Source organism: Lonchura striata, chromosome 2 (genome assembly GCF_050655825.1).
Source record: "Lonchura striata isolate lonStrDom1 chromosome 2, ASM5065582v1, whole genome shotgun sequence".
Lineage (NCBI taxonomy): Eukaryota > Metazoa > Chordata > Aves > Passeriformes > Estrildidae > Lonchura > Lonchura striata.
The window spans coordinates 33,292,401-33,309,743 of NC_140704.1; the positions used below are offsets into that span (position 1 = coordinate 33,292,401).

Consider the following 17,343-nt stretch of genomic DNA (forward strand, 5'->3'; position numbering starts at 1 on the left):
AAACTTTGAAAAATGACCTGGGGGTTGTAACTATACACGATTGTTCTTATAGGAGCTCACAGTTGGAAAGTGTCTGGCCTAACCTGTTTCTCCTGAATGCAAATTCTTCACTGACACAGTGGAACCTCGTTGTACAACGTCCGTGCTGGAAGGGGATGGGCAGCAGCAGCCTCAGGGCTGGCTTTGCACGCTGAAGGAACAGGAGTCTGGCAATTGTGTAAGCAAAGATAAAACCCCTGACTGGTCAAGTGCCCCTTTCATATCCAAGGTAGGGAGTACAGGGAAACCAGAAATTGTAGTTTCAGCACTGAAGTGACTCTACATGTGGGGAAATGGGCTGGTCTCTTGTCACTCTTGTCTAAGTCTGCTGGGTTTGCTACTTCTGTGGACAAAGTACAGTGAAAGGACAGGAAAGAGGAAGACAGTATATCACTTTACCTTTTTTTCTTCTGTTGTTTGCTTAACTTTTTCTTATTTAACACATGAAGTGCACTAAACTGGTCCTTCTTGCTCTACTTTGAACCATCTTCTATTTCATCTGAAGGCACCTGGTTTCAGAAGAGTTTGTTCTTCCAGTCCTACTCTTGAGATGAATATGAGCTCACATGCATAGTCTCACACTCCCAGTGTTTGCTTTGAGAGTCAGTTCTGAAATGAAGAACGTCTTCGGACCTGCTTTCCTGATCTCTGCGTGAATCAGTGGTCACTCCCCAATAAAGGTATGTTTGTTTGTCATTGCAAATGTAAACACTAAAATTCAGGGACACCTTGTTGGAAAGCCTATAGCCTCTGGAGATGTTTAGTTTGTCACAATAAGTAAGATTTTTGCCTGACAATGCTGAAGTTAATTTTAGCCCCTTGCTGTTTCCATAAAGCTACAGTTTAGGTTCTAAATCATGGGCTCTGTCTCAGCAGTCTCAATGAAAATCAAGAAGTGCTTTATTTCCAGAGCTGAAGTAAAATTTACCACAATAGAATTCCATACTGCAACTTTGTAGTCTATTATCATCTTTCTTACTCAGAGTGAAGTTAGACATTCCCAGCCTGTATTTATGATCAAGGATGCTTCAGAATAATGTATATAAATTGAGTTTTATTGATCATTGAACATCTGCTGGCACTTAAGTATGTGAAAACCTAAGCACGAACAAAAGCTTTGCAAGTTTGCATTTTTTGATGCTTATAAAATTATAATTTATAATCAAGCACACTATGTTATGTTTTCTTTATCACCTTCATAAAGATAAAGTAATGTAAGCAGGGGCTTGGATTACAAGACCATTACAAGATTGCAAAGACTCAGGGTTTTATGATTTATGGAAGAAAAATTCTATTATTTTTCCCTTAAATCCGACACAATTTAATAGCATTTTGCCTGCTGTGGTAGAGGGTCTGTGCCAAACTATGATTACCGCAAACAGAATTGGAAGTGCTATTAAATAATATTTTTTTATTTTGCACCCATTGCCAAAGGTGGTGAGCAAATGTCTTTGTCCAGCTTCCTGATCATACAATTTTCACCCATCCTTTCCAACACTAATATAGAACATGTGCCAGTGCTGATGCAGATCCTTCTTAAAGTGCGTGCACTTCACGCATAACTCTCGTGAATGCTCAGATTATTCCATGTAAGCTTGAGCAATGAGTCAGGAAGAGGGAAAATCTTGTACTGGAGAGAAACAAAACAAAAGGGCATGCAACCCTTACAGGTGTTGGTTCAAGAAAAGCCTCATCCTCAGGTGTGTGTCAGGAAATTACACTCTTTTATGAAAATGTGGGTCATAGGAACTGAAAGCAACTCAGAAGAAAGAGCCTTTGTCTCATTTCCCAGAGTTACCAAGCCTCTTTCATGTGGCCTGACCTTTTCTCTTTATTTCCAGAGTCAAACGTGAGCTAAACCAAGCATGCCAGCAGCACGTCCAGGCATGGAAGCAGTAAAGTTGGCCCCTCTTGAGTTCACAGACTTGCTGCTCTGCTGGCATAAGTCTGACCAGCTCCAAGTTTGAGCAAAAGGACCCCCAAAGTTCCTGCTAAACACAAGTTTTGCTAGGTAAGGATTACCTAGAAATTCAAAGCATGCTGCAAGTTGTGACCACAAAGAGAATATCACAGTTCCATAGGGGTTTTCAGGTACCTGAAATGAAGAAAACTTTATGTTCAAGAGAGATTTTGTAAGAAATGGTGGCCTATAATGAGTATCACAGCTAGCTAAACCAGACTTTAAAACACTTGGATAAGATGATCTTTCAGAGATAACAATTAAAAATCATCTATCCTTAAATCTTAGAATGTAAAATTATTGCGGAAACCTACTACATGCTGTTGCCCATCTTTTTAATGAAAAAATCACCCTTTAATTGTCATCCTGACAATGCCAAGAAATTCCCAGGATAGAACCTCTCTCTTTCCTGCCCCCACATGTTTCCAGTGCCTAATCACTACTGCTCAGGAAGGAAATGCTGCAGATCTAAATACTGCAGACAGAGACAAAGAGGTTAAACACAACATTTTGACTCTGGCCCAGACAACCCATACACCGAGGTTAGGGACTGTGCCACTGAGAGGTCTCACTAGAGGGCAGCCAATAAAACTTCTAGCAATAAAATTGCACGGACTAAATGCCGCTCTTTTTTTTTTCTTAGACCCTGGAGTGTGATGAATTTGGCCCCGTGAAATTGCTGCCAGTAACTGTTCGTGCTGTGTTTGGTTTTATTTTCCATGTAGAGTTGCAGAGGAGGATCTGCTCACTGCTTTATCTCCATGGGACTCCTCAGGCCTGATGGATGTGGAACATCTTGGTGAAGCTTTGAAAAATCATGAAGGTGAGACAGCACTTGATGCAGAGCAGGGTGATTGTGGCTATCCCTGCCCTCGCTTCTTTCCCTTGACTCCCTAAGGGAAACATCTCAACTTACAACAAAATATACATCCTGTGATATGTAATGCACTCTGACTTGCTTGCCATAAAATTGCTACTAAAATAGTTACTGAGGTTCAAATGTACCATGATATTTTTTTATTTGTGTAGTCCTTGTAATGAACTGCAATCCTCAGTGTCTCAAGGTCCTCTCTCACCTCTATTTTCATAAATGCTTCCCAGTACCTGTTCTATCCTGTAATACCAAGAAAAAAAAAAAGTATGCTATATACTTTCCAGAGAAATACAAGAACAAGATCTCAAGACCTTCCAAGATAAACACATTCTCTGAATTCCATACATTCACCATGTAGCTTTTATTAGGCCAAAAATTTTTTTACAAGATTTTGTGTGGTTCTGAGCTGAGATACATTTTCTATCCCTATAGAAACATCTTTGCTTACTTGCGTATATATTGCACTGCTATATATATATTAAAAAAAATTTTAAAAAGCACATTTTCTCTAGTTATCATGTAACAGGAACAATGACTATCAAAAATAGCCCTTTAAAGCATAAACTGTTTCAGAAATAAACACCGCTTGATGCTAATAAAATGCATTCCTCTGGCTGTGACTACTAAGAACTCAGGAGTTCGTATTTTAAATAATTCTGATTTCTCTTAAGGTGACCAAATGTATATCAGAATCTATTGTAATGTCCTAAATCTGATTCTGTTTTATGCTATGTACACAAGGTCCCCATTTTCCTCAAATGAAAAGATGTGCCAAAAAATGCTAAGCTGCAGTTTGATAAGTAAAGTTCATCAGAAAACTCTTGTTGATGAAATTGAATTAATCTTAGAAGTTTCCATTTCCCATGAACACAGTAAACAGTATTTGTTTTTCAGTGCCAATTAATAAAGCTGAGCAAGCAATTAGACGTAGATCTGCTTTTCGTGATTGCGTAACAGCTGCACTTAGTTTGAAATTTCACCAGATATATTAATTACCCAAACATAGTTAGCATTTTTTGTTCATGAGAGTAGCAAATTGAGTCTTTGTTTCTTAATCAATTAGAATGGTCAGTTTTTTGTTGTGCATGTGTGTGTTGCACACACAATTCATTCAAAATTGATTTTAAGGGTCTTGTAATACTGGCTCTGCTCCCTGTTTGGCTGATCCTATCTCATCCATCAGGAGAATAGCCTGAAGATACTATCAATCCAGTAGTTTGTGAAGTAGAAACAAATAATACATGATCAGAGATTTCATAAAATATTATATTGTTTTCCTCTTTCCCTTCGCCCCACAGACTTTTCGCAAACCATCCCTCTTAGACCAAAAAATTGTAAGATATATTGGCTAGGAGGGGAGTTTAATTCAATTCTTACTCATTGCATTCACACAAAATAATTGAATGCACATACAGGGTCTGGTTTTAAGGGATGCAGTCAGGCCTTTATCTGATTCACCTAAAGGTCTCCTTGATAATAGTGAATTCGCAATGAATTTCAAAAGCCTCTTTGCTACCTCACACCAAGCAGTTTTCCATTCAGATGAAGGACTGAGAGAGAGGCAGAACTAGGATTGTTCATGGAATACATAGTGTGATACTTTGGGCACCTTTAAAAGATCTGGAAAAGCTGAGATCAATAACATGTGGATTTTTAACATGTATTTGCAAATATTAAGGTTTTTTATCAGCTGCATTATCACGGGGTGTATGGGAGACTCTACCACATGTTTAGTGGAAAGCAGAATGTAAAGAACTGCTGCTTTGCATTTGGTTGCTTTTGTTCTTTAAAAGGCAAGGGTAGTGCAGAGCCTACCAAAGTGTCTCCAGCTGTGGCTGTGGCAGCAGCCCGGCAGGGCACCAGTGGGGAGCTGGGAGCCCCAGCCGCCTGCCTGGCTCCATCCCTCAGCTGCACAGCCGTGCGGAGCTTACGGCTTGCTCTCAGGATTAGCCTCACCTACAGATTTGGGGATTTTTTAACAAATAATTATTGCCATGGTAACATTGCACTCTGTGACCGTAGCAATAACAGTTGTAATTCATCACGTCCAGTTCCCCCTTCTCCCCTCTTCTTGACCTCGCCTCACTAAGGCATGAGAATCCTCTGGGGAATGGCAGTCCAGGCCAAGGGAATCCTCCCCAGTGTCCAAGGGCTGAGTTAAAAATCAAACACAGTAGCCTTGACTACACAGCTCCACATCTGGAAACACTGGTATGTGATCTCAGAGGAGGGGCCTTCCTGGCTTGTCTGGAGCTCCAGGTGACACTACCTCCCAGCTCCCCTGCAGGAGGAGGAATGGATCTCCAGTAAGTGCCATTAACTCGGAACACACGCTTCCCTTTATTTGAACCATATGGATGCATTGCATATTCTTATTATTTTTCCTAGGGCTGAGACCACCGTAAGTGCTTGCACTGCATCTTTGCGTGTTTTAGTTTCCTGAAGTAATTTTCTCTTATGTTTCAGTTAAGTACAGGCTCCACCAAACACATCATTAATTGCAGACATGGGTTGCCTTATGCAGTATGATGTGTTCCCTCTGCACACTCAAATGTCTGTTGTGAAACAGTCACACAGATACTGGCATTTTATCCATGAACTGCCTGAAATAGAAGCCTTTATAATTAAACATTGATTAAAGCTTAAATTCTGTGATGAATATGCTCAGTTTTAGGAACAATGTTTTCCACACCCCGTAGGTGCTTCGTGACATACCAAAGACCTGTTTGTTTCATTGGGAAGACTCACAAGTCTTTGTTTAAGCTTGCACTAAAGTATTTTGCTGTCATGGTAAGCAAATAACTTCTTGAAGAGCTATGGTAGGTGGCAAACTCCCAGTGACTAAGGTCCATCTTTATGTTTATGGAGTAGCCTGCTGAGTCCAACCAACAACAGTGACATTTGGATTGACACGACCAACTCACTGGTGCAGAAACCTTAGAATCCCTGAAAAATGCTTATTTTAAGCAAGTTCACCTTTCTGTTGGCTTTAAACAAATACACAGATGAAAGGGTGTTCAATTTGTTATTCATTTATTACAGTGTTTCAAACAATTGTTTTCAATAGTGTTCTGTATTACTTTTCAAATATCTGTGCTTATCTAAATTGCGAAAGTGATGGAAGAGTGACAATGCAGAATAAACTCATAATAAGAGTAGTAATCAAACTCAAAAGCATAATGTTACTTTCAGGGGTGCATGAAACCTTTCCTTTTTGCCAGTCTGCCACAATTACTCACTTACAATGAAGACAGAGTGTGTGTCAGTTGCTAATAATATTTTTAACCAGTAATTCTTGAACAGACAGTGAAGAAAGATGTAAGCTGATGAAGAATAAAGTTGAGGGAGGACTAAAGGCAATTCAGACTCCTGACCACTTCTCACCATGCTAAGTCAGGTACATTGCACAGTGACTGCTGTCATTGGATTGATTTTTTTCTCTGTTGGAATTAATGATACGAGATGCAAAGAAGTAAAGAATTTGGCCCAAGAGACCTTTAAAAGCCTGCCAGTCTAAAGCAGTATGGGAGCCATCCTGTACTGTGACTACATCCTCACAGAACACTCTACTCCGACCACAAACAGAGCTGCTGTCACAAATGCTGTCTGTAAGAAAACAGATGTTTATCATTGATACACATTTTAAAGCAATCCCAGATTATTGATCACTTACTAGCATTAGATTATTGTCACTAGCTTACAGTGTTGTGAGTGTCTCTGATGCAGAACAGCTAGGAAAACCTATGGAGCTGCCTCCCTCAAGTGCTTAAAATAAGCACCAAGTGTAAAGGTTTCTGAGATGTTCAGTGGAGACAGGAGGTGAAATTACACATTTAAGCTAGGGTCTTGCCCTTGGTCATCTTGATGGAGAATTAAATCCATCAATTAAACAGTGACTTGACTTTTTACATCAGTGCCCACTCTGAGTGAGGACAGACCCACACATGCACATTCTGAACAGTTCTGTCCAAAAGCAAGAGTGGGTGTGGATACAGTTGAATATTAGAGTGGAAGCTGGCTTCTGCCAAGGTGGATTTTAGACTAAAAGAGTGATCTAAACACTGCCTTAACGATCCTCCTCTCCACCAGTACATTAATTGGCATCACAAAGCTGATGCCCTGGTCTGACCACTCTTACACCAAGAAGAAAAGCAAACCAGAATCTCCATGAATGCCAGGCACTACTAAAGTTGACCATGTACCTGCAGTACCCAGCCAAACATAGAACTCATGCCTAAAAGGCAGCAGGAAACCCCACTGTAATAAAACACCAGCACTGAGCATGCTACCCACTGCCAGACTCAGGGCTGTGCCAGCTGCTTCCCTCAGCCCACCTCTCACATCCCCTTCTTCCAAGGGACCCTCTCAGCCTTGGCAACCCCATGCCAGTGATGGCCATGCTGAGGGAGAGCTTTCCAGGAGCTGGGTTGTGCCTCTTGCCTCACAGTGCTGCAGGGCTCCCCTGAACGTGCCAGAGGGAGCAGCGTGGTGAGAAGGGAAGTGTCAGTGACTGAAAATGGGACGTGGATGTCACACTCCACGTGGATGTCACACTTTCATTGTTTCAAAGACAGGCAAACCACCTGCAGGGGTGTCCCTGCTAGAACACATACCCACTTGGTTTCTTGCTCCCGTGCCCCACCTGAAGAGCAAGAGGACATATTCCTAATGAAAACCTGTGGCCAAAATCCTCCAGACTCTTTTGGAAGTCTCATCATTTTAAGCAAGGCTGCTATGCTCATCCAAAATCGAGGTGCTGGCCTGTGGTTGCAGTGAGGTGACACACATTTGCACAGCAGCAGGCAAATCTCAAAGGTGACTCTGGACTGCAGGGACAGAATGGAGATGTAGAATACTTTGTCTGGTGTCCTTGTGCCCCACCCAGGAGGTGTCGTAGCAGATCTAGGCAGGGTTTTCCCACTGGCAGACTTTTACAGTGCAGTTTTTTTACTCAGGCAGCTGGCTTACCTACTCTTCTGCTGCCAGGCAAACACCTGGTTTTGTGAGAGCAAACTCCAGGAAAGCCAGGAGCATTACCTCATGATACAAGAGGGTAAAAAAAACAACACAACCACTGCTTGGATATTTTACCTGGTGGAACTTTGGTCACTGTAAGGTACATTAAGTCAGAACCACAAAAATAGGTGCACCTTGGTACTGGGTATTAACTTGCATCTCTCATTTCTTATCAGGAAAAAATAGCTTTTGGCTCTGCCAAGAAACAAACCAGTGCCCTTTAGGCAGTTTTCACCTCCCTCAGAAAAGTAGACAAACCAGCTCTGAGTGAAGCTAAAGTATGCTACATAGCCCACAGCCACTGAAGCCAGAAGAGGTTTCAATGTTTTTGGTGCCTCTGCCATACAGGAAGCAAAGCTTTGAATAACTATACTTAACCCAAGTGTTTCAGGGTTATTTTTGCTTCCAGAGTCAGCCCCTGAGATAAGAAGCTGACGTGCTCTGAAGCATGTAAGTGTATTTTAATGGTTGATTAAAACCTACCAGCATTCTACTGACACCAGCTACTAAATAATGCAACAATTCTCAAAACATCAAAATGGCCCTGATCGTCAGGATGGGGGCAGGGGAGTGGGGAAGAGCACACTCAGCTTTTAATGTGTTCAAGGCAGGACCTGGAAGTGAGGGAGCAGAAGTCACAAATTACATGGTTGCTAATATAGAAAGCAGAGAAGCATATTTTTAAGAATTGTTAGTTTTTCAAGGAAGATTATAACAAAGGAACATAAAATGGAACAAATACATATTTTTTGAAATTCATTTGTCCTATGTTTCCCCACCTGGTATACAGCAAAAAAAAGCTGTCAGAATTTAATATACTTCTTTTTGGAGCAGACAGACTTTTCAGGGGTTTGCTTTATATGTTTTAGTTTTGCTTACAAAACCATCTAAAGAAATTCACCAGCTGGAAAACCAAAACATTTCAGTTCTGGATACAAGAGGCTTCAGTGTTGCATTAGTATCATTACTATGGTTTAGTGTCGCCCTGATTCTTAAGATTTTCTAAAGCCTTCTGAGTTTACATTCTGTTAGAAAACTTTCTCACACAATTTTCTATAAACAACATATTGTTTTGCATTCCTTCATAGGGGTGGAGAAATTTTGATGTACTAGTAGTTTGTCCAATGTCTTCGGAGAGGTGGCACATTCACTCTCCAATCCACAGTCACCTTTGGAAAAGTATAAAAGTTGGAGTCAGAAAATAAACCTTCTTCTTTACCTTGCAAATAGCAGTGGCTCGCGTTGTGCTTTCACGTGTCCTATAGCGAGTTTACATTGTCAGAATTTTGCCACTTCTCTTTTGCTCTTGCCTTTCTAGAGTTTAACAATACTTTAAATTTTGCCTGAAGTTTGTTTTTTGTTTTCTATTGCATTAGAAACAAGAGTGGTGGGTCCAGTGAGGAGCTTGCAGCAGCACGGGGCTGCTTCCCTTGTTTTGTGCACAGGACTTGCAGGCACTCTAAGCCTCCCTGGAATTACGCTGTTTGAACACTTTTCTGTTCTGAACCATAAACTACACTTTGAAATTAACCAAAAATCTGTCTCTTTCTTCTTTTTTAGACTGGTTTAGCCATGCTGTTTCCTTCCAGCTTTGTTTCTTGATTTTAGTCACATTTTATTTGAAGAACCAACTCCTGAATGTAACCATGTTTTACTATCCATTCTCTCCTGTTCAGTGGAGTTTCCCATGTATTCCTTCAAAAAGAAAAGATTGCAGGATCCTAGTAGGTTCTATACCAGACATAAAACCCAAGAGGTAATTTTTTTCCACAAAGCCACACAGATGTTAAGAAAATGTAAGGTCACAAGAGAGATTTCTGATATGATCTCTTTGATAGACTAAGATGTGATATGCCCAAAGCCTAAAAAGTATTTTTGGGACACAGTGATTTCCTGCTAGGGATGGCAGCATGCCTGTTTCCCCTCCATGTACACAGGATTGTGTTGGCATATCCAGCATTCTGCAGAGTCTGAACCTTCATTTAAGGGATTTCTTCCAGGCTGGCAGAGAACAACAAATCTTCCAAGGATACAGCCTACCTGATGATCTTCTGAGTCGGTTGGTACCAAGTGATAAGAATGATTATATCCAAATTCAATATCCAGCATCACCATTGGACTTAGAATTTCTGTGAACAGGTGAAAGATCCTCCATGCACGAGGGCAACACCATCTGAATGTGTCTCAGAAAGGTGGAATAGAGTGGGAAACTATAAAATGTTTGACTATCAGAATGTCAGAGCTCAGCAATATACAGACTACCATTTCTGCATCTGAAAGAAATACAAATGAGTTACTACTGTTGCTGAGCTGTCACTCCCTTCTCAGGCAAATATCTGGCTGTAGAGAAATGGTAGTTTTACAAAAAACAAAGGAAAAATTAGGGAACTTGGGAAAAAAGACTGATATGACAAGACAAGAAAAAATATTAAGCGAAATGTAGCAACTGTAGCAAAATCATTGCAGTATCTTAGTAGCTAAGCATGGAAGAGTAAGATGAACCACAATGGACTGAGAGATTTTCTTATATCCTCACACCGACATATGTATTTATGAGTGTATAATCTGAGTACAAAAGAAGCAGAAAAAAATTCTCCTTCTGAGCTGGCACCATTTTATATCCATTTTGCCAGGGTCTGGATAACTCCACAATTTTAGGAGCAAAAAATAGCTACAGCAGAATCTGGATGCAATGCAGTGATAGGTAGGATGTATAAAGGTAGTTAGTGACACATACAGATCATGTGTGGTAAGAGTCCGGAGAGAAAAAGACAAAAGAAAACTAGGATACAAAAAAAGGTAGAAACTGGTAAAAAGGGGAAATAAATGAGGCCCAAGGAGTAATTTCCAGTAAAAAAATTCAAGAAAACTGTAATCTTGTTATTGACAATTTACAGACAATGAAAGTGAACGACTTTAAATAAATTATTCATTATCCATCAAGCTTTAATTAGAACACACCCACATATGTGTGCAAGGGTTGAAAGAAGCTTTTTTAGCTAATATAAGCAGTTCTGATCTGCATCTTAAAACCTGCAGTGGATTGCCTCAAGACCTGTCTCAAATTGGAACTTTCTTAGGATGTTTATCTCAACAAACAGTTTGAGGGTATCCCCATATGTCAAAAAATGTGCAAATGAGAAGTGTTTCCCTAACAAAGGAATATGGCATCCCATAGATTGTTATTGCTTAATGCAGCTGTGTATTTCTTGATGATTGATTATGACATCAAAATAATTTTCTAGATGCATACCTTAAAAAAGAAAAATAATTTAAAATCATACTTACTTAAAGACCACAGTTCTTCAGAGCCTGACAGAAGAAATGGATGCTTTGGGATGCATTCAGATAGCACTGATTCAGTATCAGTGAATAAAATCCATCTGTCCATAGGCTCTATAAGACAGATTTCTCATTCAAGACCAGCGATTTGAAGATCATGTTCAGAAAAACCACTGCTAGATTAACTGATAGTTCTATGTGGCAGCGGAGTTATAACAGAGTTAAAACAGACATTGAGTCAAAAAATTACCGTGAGATTTGGTCCTCTCTATTGTGTTGATGCCTAGTCTCTTTTTTTTTTTTTTTTTTTTGGAGAATGAGGATGTCTTTGAGACCAGGAATATGATATTTCTCAGTATTATTCCTGCATATGGACAACCACAGGCACAAATATTACAAAAAGTTGTGCTAAGCAGTTGTATTTGCCTTATTAGTATAGGCAAGCAGAGTAGCTGCATTCAGACTCTTATTTGCTCTCAAAAACATGGCTGAAATTCTTGTAGAAAAAAACCACCAATGAAAAATTGATTCTAGACAAAAAATGGGATTATGAGACTCAAACATCTGTTATGCTCATGTCATGGTCAGGAGTATGGATATGGTGGGTATTCATGAATAATCACGCCTTGACCAAAACACAGCATGTGCCACAGCCTAATTGCACGTGCTTGCTCCAGACCCAGGCTTGAACCTCACCCATCCACAACGAGGTATTTGGTGTTGGAGCTACACAGCCAAAGGTTGCTGGGCCTGGCTGTGGCAATGTTATTCTTGTGCTTTAACTGGCTTAGTAAGCTCAAAAGACCATTTGAACTTGACCAGTTCCATATTCAGGCCAAGCCATAAGGCTGCATGGAAAAAGAAAGGATTTATGGCATTAGTAAAGGAAATATCAATGGAAAGCCTCATGCAGGAGTGACATCATGCCACTTTGAGAAGCTTTGGAAAGGGACTTTGAGCCTATGACTTGTGTTTTCAGGATTTAGATAATTTGAAAATAAAATGTAAATATGGTTTTACCAAAGATTACGAAGGACAAAGACTTCAGGCGTAAGAATCTCTGCACCTACAAAGCTGAACCCAGTGAGGGAAGGTTGTGCCATGGTACGAGGAGAGTTAAAGAAATAGAAATTCTCCATGTAAGCAGGGGAGAGCAGATCTACAGTTCCATTTTCACTCAGATCCAATTGTGTGCATTCAGACCTTGCATTAGGAATAATCTATATACTTGCCTTTCCTCAAGAATGAGAATGATCCTCAAAATCTGTATCCTAAGGCTCTGCTGCCTTGGTTATGCAAGTGAGCTACCCCCGCCTTTTACTGTATAAGCCACAAAAAGATGAAGATATATATATTTTTTCTTTCATTGCATACCCATATGTTTGTATAGTGATTACCTTTGCAGCTAACAGATGCTCTTATTTTAGGGTTCTTAAACAGAAATCCAAAATCATCTTGTATCTGTGTTTTTCTGATGCAGACAGATGTGAAAGGTTTTTTTTTTTTTTTTTGTAAGTTACTGATGGAGAAAGTTATTCTCTGCTTGCCTAATACATTAACATTTTTTGAATAATTTATTCCCTTCAGGGTAACAGAATCAGAGCATTTTCCTCTACCTGCTGATCACTTCTGAAGCAAGATGGAAGATCTGATGGACCAAAACTCCTTTTAGGTTAGTATGACAAGGCATGATCCCTTAAATTATTTAATTCCTAGTAACAAATAACAGTCCTTCAGGCACAACATTTATTGAAATAAAGCACTGTTTCATTTTGCCTTGTGTAGGAAGTACAGAAACCTCCTAAGAAGAAAACCCTAAGACATTGATAGAAGATTTTGAAAGATATGCATAATTTAAGGATTGCAGTAATTGACATGCCTCCTATTCTTAGATTTCTTTCAAGTCAGGGGTGTGTTTAGTAGATTTGGCTCTTAAATTATAATATGTGTGAATTAGCTATTCATTCCAGTATCTAGATCATTGCAAATCATAACATATCTATGGAAAGCAATCTTCTTTCATTTTCTAATTGCTGAGCTCCAGGGGCTGGGGGTTTTTTTGCTTCTGGAGATTACACTGGCAGATTTTAAATGGTGGTTTCAGTCTGCCTACCCAATAACAAAATTACAGTAGAAATTTCAGAATAAAACTTGAAAATATTTTATTCTTGGCTTGTATTCTCCTAGTTCTGCATTCCTGGACATTGAAATATCCCTTCATAAGAGCATGGAAAGCAAGGTCTCTGCCCCAAAAAGAAGACAATTTAATACAAATACAGATGATAAGAACAAAAATATCAATTGAAGAGATGGTGGCAGATAGTGCTGGGGGGCAGACTGCGTGAAGTCTAAGTGGAAGGAAGACATCTGAAGTGAGTTTTGAAAGCGAAGAAGGAATTATCTTAATGAAGGAGAGGCTGATCCAAGTGCCAAGTGTTGCCTGAGAGCATGTAGGACTCGAGGAGAGGAGGAAACACTGAGAGAGCAGTAGGCAAGCAAAATGTGAGGGCTGTGCCTCATGCCTGTTAACAGAGGTTTGCTTGTGTAATTTATACCAATGAAAAGCATGTGATGGAAAAACTAATTGTTTTCTTCATGAATACATCCGTTCATCAAGTGATGAGCAAGCAGTTTTATACATATGTACATCGACACCCTCATATCTACAGAACATTTCTGTCAAAGAAAGAAGATGACAAAGACAGCATGTAAAGCTACTGCAGTTAAAGATCCTGTGCAGAATTGGCCAAAATTATGCCAGAGGGCAGTAGAGAGGAGCAGAGACAGTGAGGAGACAGTTGGACCTCCCTGTACCTGAAAGACCTTTCCTTCCATGCGAAAATGTAGGCAAAAAATAATATTGCCTTGAAAAGACTGAGAATTTATTTGAATCCAACATATATATATAAAAAAAAAAAGGGAATCACATATGTGGTGAAGTACATGGCCCTCAGAGGGGCAAGAGAGGAAAGGTAGTAAGGGTAGTAACGTATGAAGCCTGTGATCCAAACCTGCATATATACCAAGGTCAAACTGCCATGAGATGAATATGGGTTCTGATTGTTTGATTTATGCTGAAAAGATATTCTGATTCTGAACAGTGCACAGTTCCAGGTTAAAAAAAAAAAAAAAAAAAAAAGGAAAAAAGAAACGTATACCTTGAAAGAAAGCCATCAGTTCTCCCATTTGAAGAATGTATGGTGGCTTCAGCCCATGGTGTTTACAAGACAAGTGTGCAAACTTTCATACTGAGTCTGGTGCTTTGCTTAATTTTTTGGTATGCCCTAATTACTCATACTTACCCCTGTCCTTACAAAATTCATGTTTTTCAGGTCTCCTCCTCCACCACCTTCTTTACAGTAAAAAAATGTAAATTACTTCACTTAGCTTCTACTGATAATTAGAATAATGCTATTTATTTGAACCAAAAACCTCAGCAGTTACTAACTAATAATGCTGGCTAATATTGCAGCCAATGATTTTGTTGGACAATGGGGAGCATAGATTTGTATTGCACTTTTATCTACCAGTACTGATCAAGAACTGCAGCAATCAGAACAGCTCAGGAATTAAGAGTATTGTAGAATTAGAAATCAGACCTAATGTTTTGGACTAGACACTGTAGTGACCTAAATTAAAGAGCTAATCCCTGTCCCAAGTAGTTTGTACTATAGATTATACCATGACAGAGATCGTGAAATGGGAGATTATGACTCACCTTCGTGAAGCCACTTCTCTGCACAAATTACTCTTTCTGGAACACTGTCATAAAATAAGAGCTTTATTTATTTATACAACTTCTAAAAGTATGTCAAACATTTGAGGGCAGAAACAGGCAGGATGCAGAAGAGAGATATTTTTTAGTCTGATAGAATCAAGACTTTGCACATGAACTGTTAATTTTTCTTTTTGTGTGTGTGTTTCTTATGGGGTTTTTGTGCATTTCTTACAGCACAGAACACTGTCTTATCTCTTTGCGATGAAGATTGGGAGGTACTGCTTGATACTGTTTTAAAGGCACAGAGCATGATATGTCATCTCTATTCAAACATTAACAACTTCTTCCAGAGTGTTTTATTTGAGAGATGTTCAACTCCACAGCATTCTCTTTAATGAAAGAAAAAAGCTGAGAAATTATGTTCATAGATCTTGTCCTCTAAACCTGTCTACCAAAGCCTTTTTTTCACTGTCAGACCATTGAGGCATTACCTTGACATGAATGTATTTACCTATTTGTAAATAAAAATGGAGCAACAGATATATTTCATTTTGAAATTGTATCACATGGTTCTATAATTAATTTGGCTCAACTTCTCTATGATTCCATTTGTTCCTATTAATGTAGAAGCATGTCGGAGCTTACAGAATGTTAATCACTGACTCTAAGACACAGATGTTACACAGTGCAGTGCATCATTTCCCTACTTGTGCTGAATGTGAATTATTGTGCTAGGAGAAACTTGAATAATGCCCCAGATCCCTCATACCTTCGAGCACAGGTGTACATCACTTTGAGCTGAGCTATAATGCATGAAATAATTTGTATGTGTTGTCATTTGTATGAATTTGACCCATTCACACTTTACAAGCTCCAAAGACAGAAAAGCCAGATGGGCAGGGATGCTGGATGGGACTTGCCAGAGTGTGGAGGCAAGTGTAGATTTTTCCTCAAGACCCTGAACCCCCTCCTGGTAGGTCCCTGTAGAAGTGCTCATACTCATGGCACAGTCTTAACAGGGATGAGATTTCCAACTCCCTTCTAACATCACATGTCTTCACCTTAGTGTCTTTACTTAAGCCTCAACTTCCAGATTCTAGAGATGGCTTAGGAAAACTGTGGACAGCAGAGGCTTAAACTCTGTTCCAAAAAGTCGTGCAGCTGCTGCTGAGCTGTGGGGATGCCTGACCTGCCTACATCCACCCTTGGCAGTGCCTGTGGTCCTGCTTCCAGAGGTGCCCAGGCAGCACAAGCTGAAACTCCAGATCAGCTTGCAGGCTCACAGGCAGCCAAAATCCCCCAAGCCTGACCTATCTTGTCCGTGTACACAGATACTTAACAACAAATCTGAGCTAGAGGTGTAGCTCTCATCCCTCTTTTGCATGCAGCCTAAATAAGCTGGAGATTTCCCTTCTTGGCCCACAGGGGTTCAAATTCCCATCTTTTATGGTGTCAGGCTTCTGGCTGGGCTGAGGAGTTTGTTCAGCCTTTCTTTGAATGAAACCATGCCACCAGGCAGCACAACAGAGACAACTCTCACAGTGTTTATGGATTTTCTATTGAATTAAAGTATGAGTATGACCAGCACCTACAGCCCAAACACAAAAACCCTCCTTTCCTGTCGAGCACCCTTCCAACAGGTTACATCTCCATATACCTGTAGTTTGTCTCTGCTCTTGTGGTGGTCATGAAGTTGCTCTCTGAGAGAAAGGAGATGAAACCTCTTTCTTACGAGGAAAAAGGCCCAAAATTCATGACTGTTCAGAGGGAATGTTTTGTTCTCTTAAGCAAAAGATAAACACCTTCACTGTGCTTTTATTAAAAGCCGGGGGGGAGGGGAGGCGAAGCAAAATAAAAAGAAAAATGCAATCCTTACTGTTTCCCTAAAAAGCATTAATTATAAGTATATAATCTATGGAGAAGATATCAAGCTCAGAGTGTCAAATGGGTGGCAGTGCATGACATAGCTCTGAGAAGTGACTTAAGGAGTGACATCCTCATGTTCAGCAGGATTCCTTGCAGGAGGGGAGAATAGGCAACACTCCTAACCTGGAACAGACCTTACTCCAAAGATTATGGTTTAAGTGAGCAAGAAAGGAATGAAAAAAGAGAGTTTCATCCCTGGGGCTTGGGGACAATAGCAACTCTAGGGTTTAGAATGTGCTTGAGAAGAAGAGAGGAAGCTCCTCAGCATTTTGGGACATGGGTTTGCATTTTGGATTTCCTCTCATGTGCAGAGAAGGTTCTGTATAAACACTGTGCTCTTTCCAGCAGGGACTTTTGCCAGATTCCTGTGCTAAAGGCTGGCAGAATCTAGGACTGCAATTCCCAGCAGTCTCTGATTTGCTTTTTCCCCTCTGGCAGCTGGACGAAAAGGAGAGGTTAAAGCACTCTGCTCAAGGAGCTGCCACCACCGATCCTTACCAGGATATCTAAATGCAAAACAGGAATTTC

At 40.0% G+C, this 17,343-nt stretch overlaps 1 long non-coding RNA gene across 4 annotated transcripts; it reads left to right on the forward strand.

Annotated features, from left to right (window-relative positions):
* The first annotated feature begins 257 nt into the window (after window positions 1–257).
* On the forward strand, window positions 258–15,442 carry LOC146768180 (uncharacterized). Of its 4 annotated transcripts, XR_014951752.1 has the most exons (6): window positions 260–719; window positions 1,881–2,050; window positions 2,725–2,822; window positions 12,759–12,843; window positions 13,359–13,543; window positions 15,124–15,437. It is a non-coding gene; the product is annotated as an uncharacterized LOC146768180 (long non-coding RNA). The 4 variants fall into 4 exon arrangements; XR_014951754.1 differs by lacking the exon at window positions 13,359–13,543 and having other exon boundaries at window positions 15,124–15,442; XR_014951750.1 differs by lacking the exon at window positions 15,124–15,437 and having other exon boundaries at window positions 13,359–14,288.
* The last annotated feature ends 1,901 nt before the right edge of the window (window positions 15,443–17,343 follow it).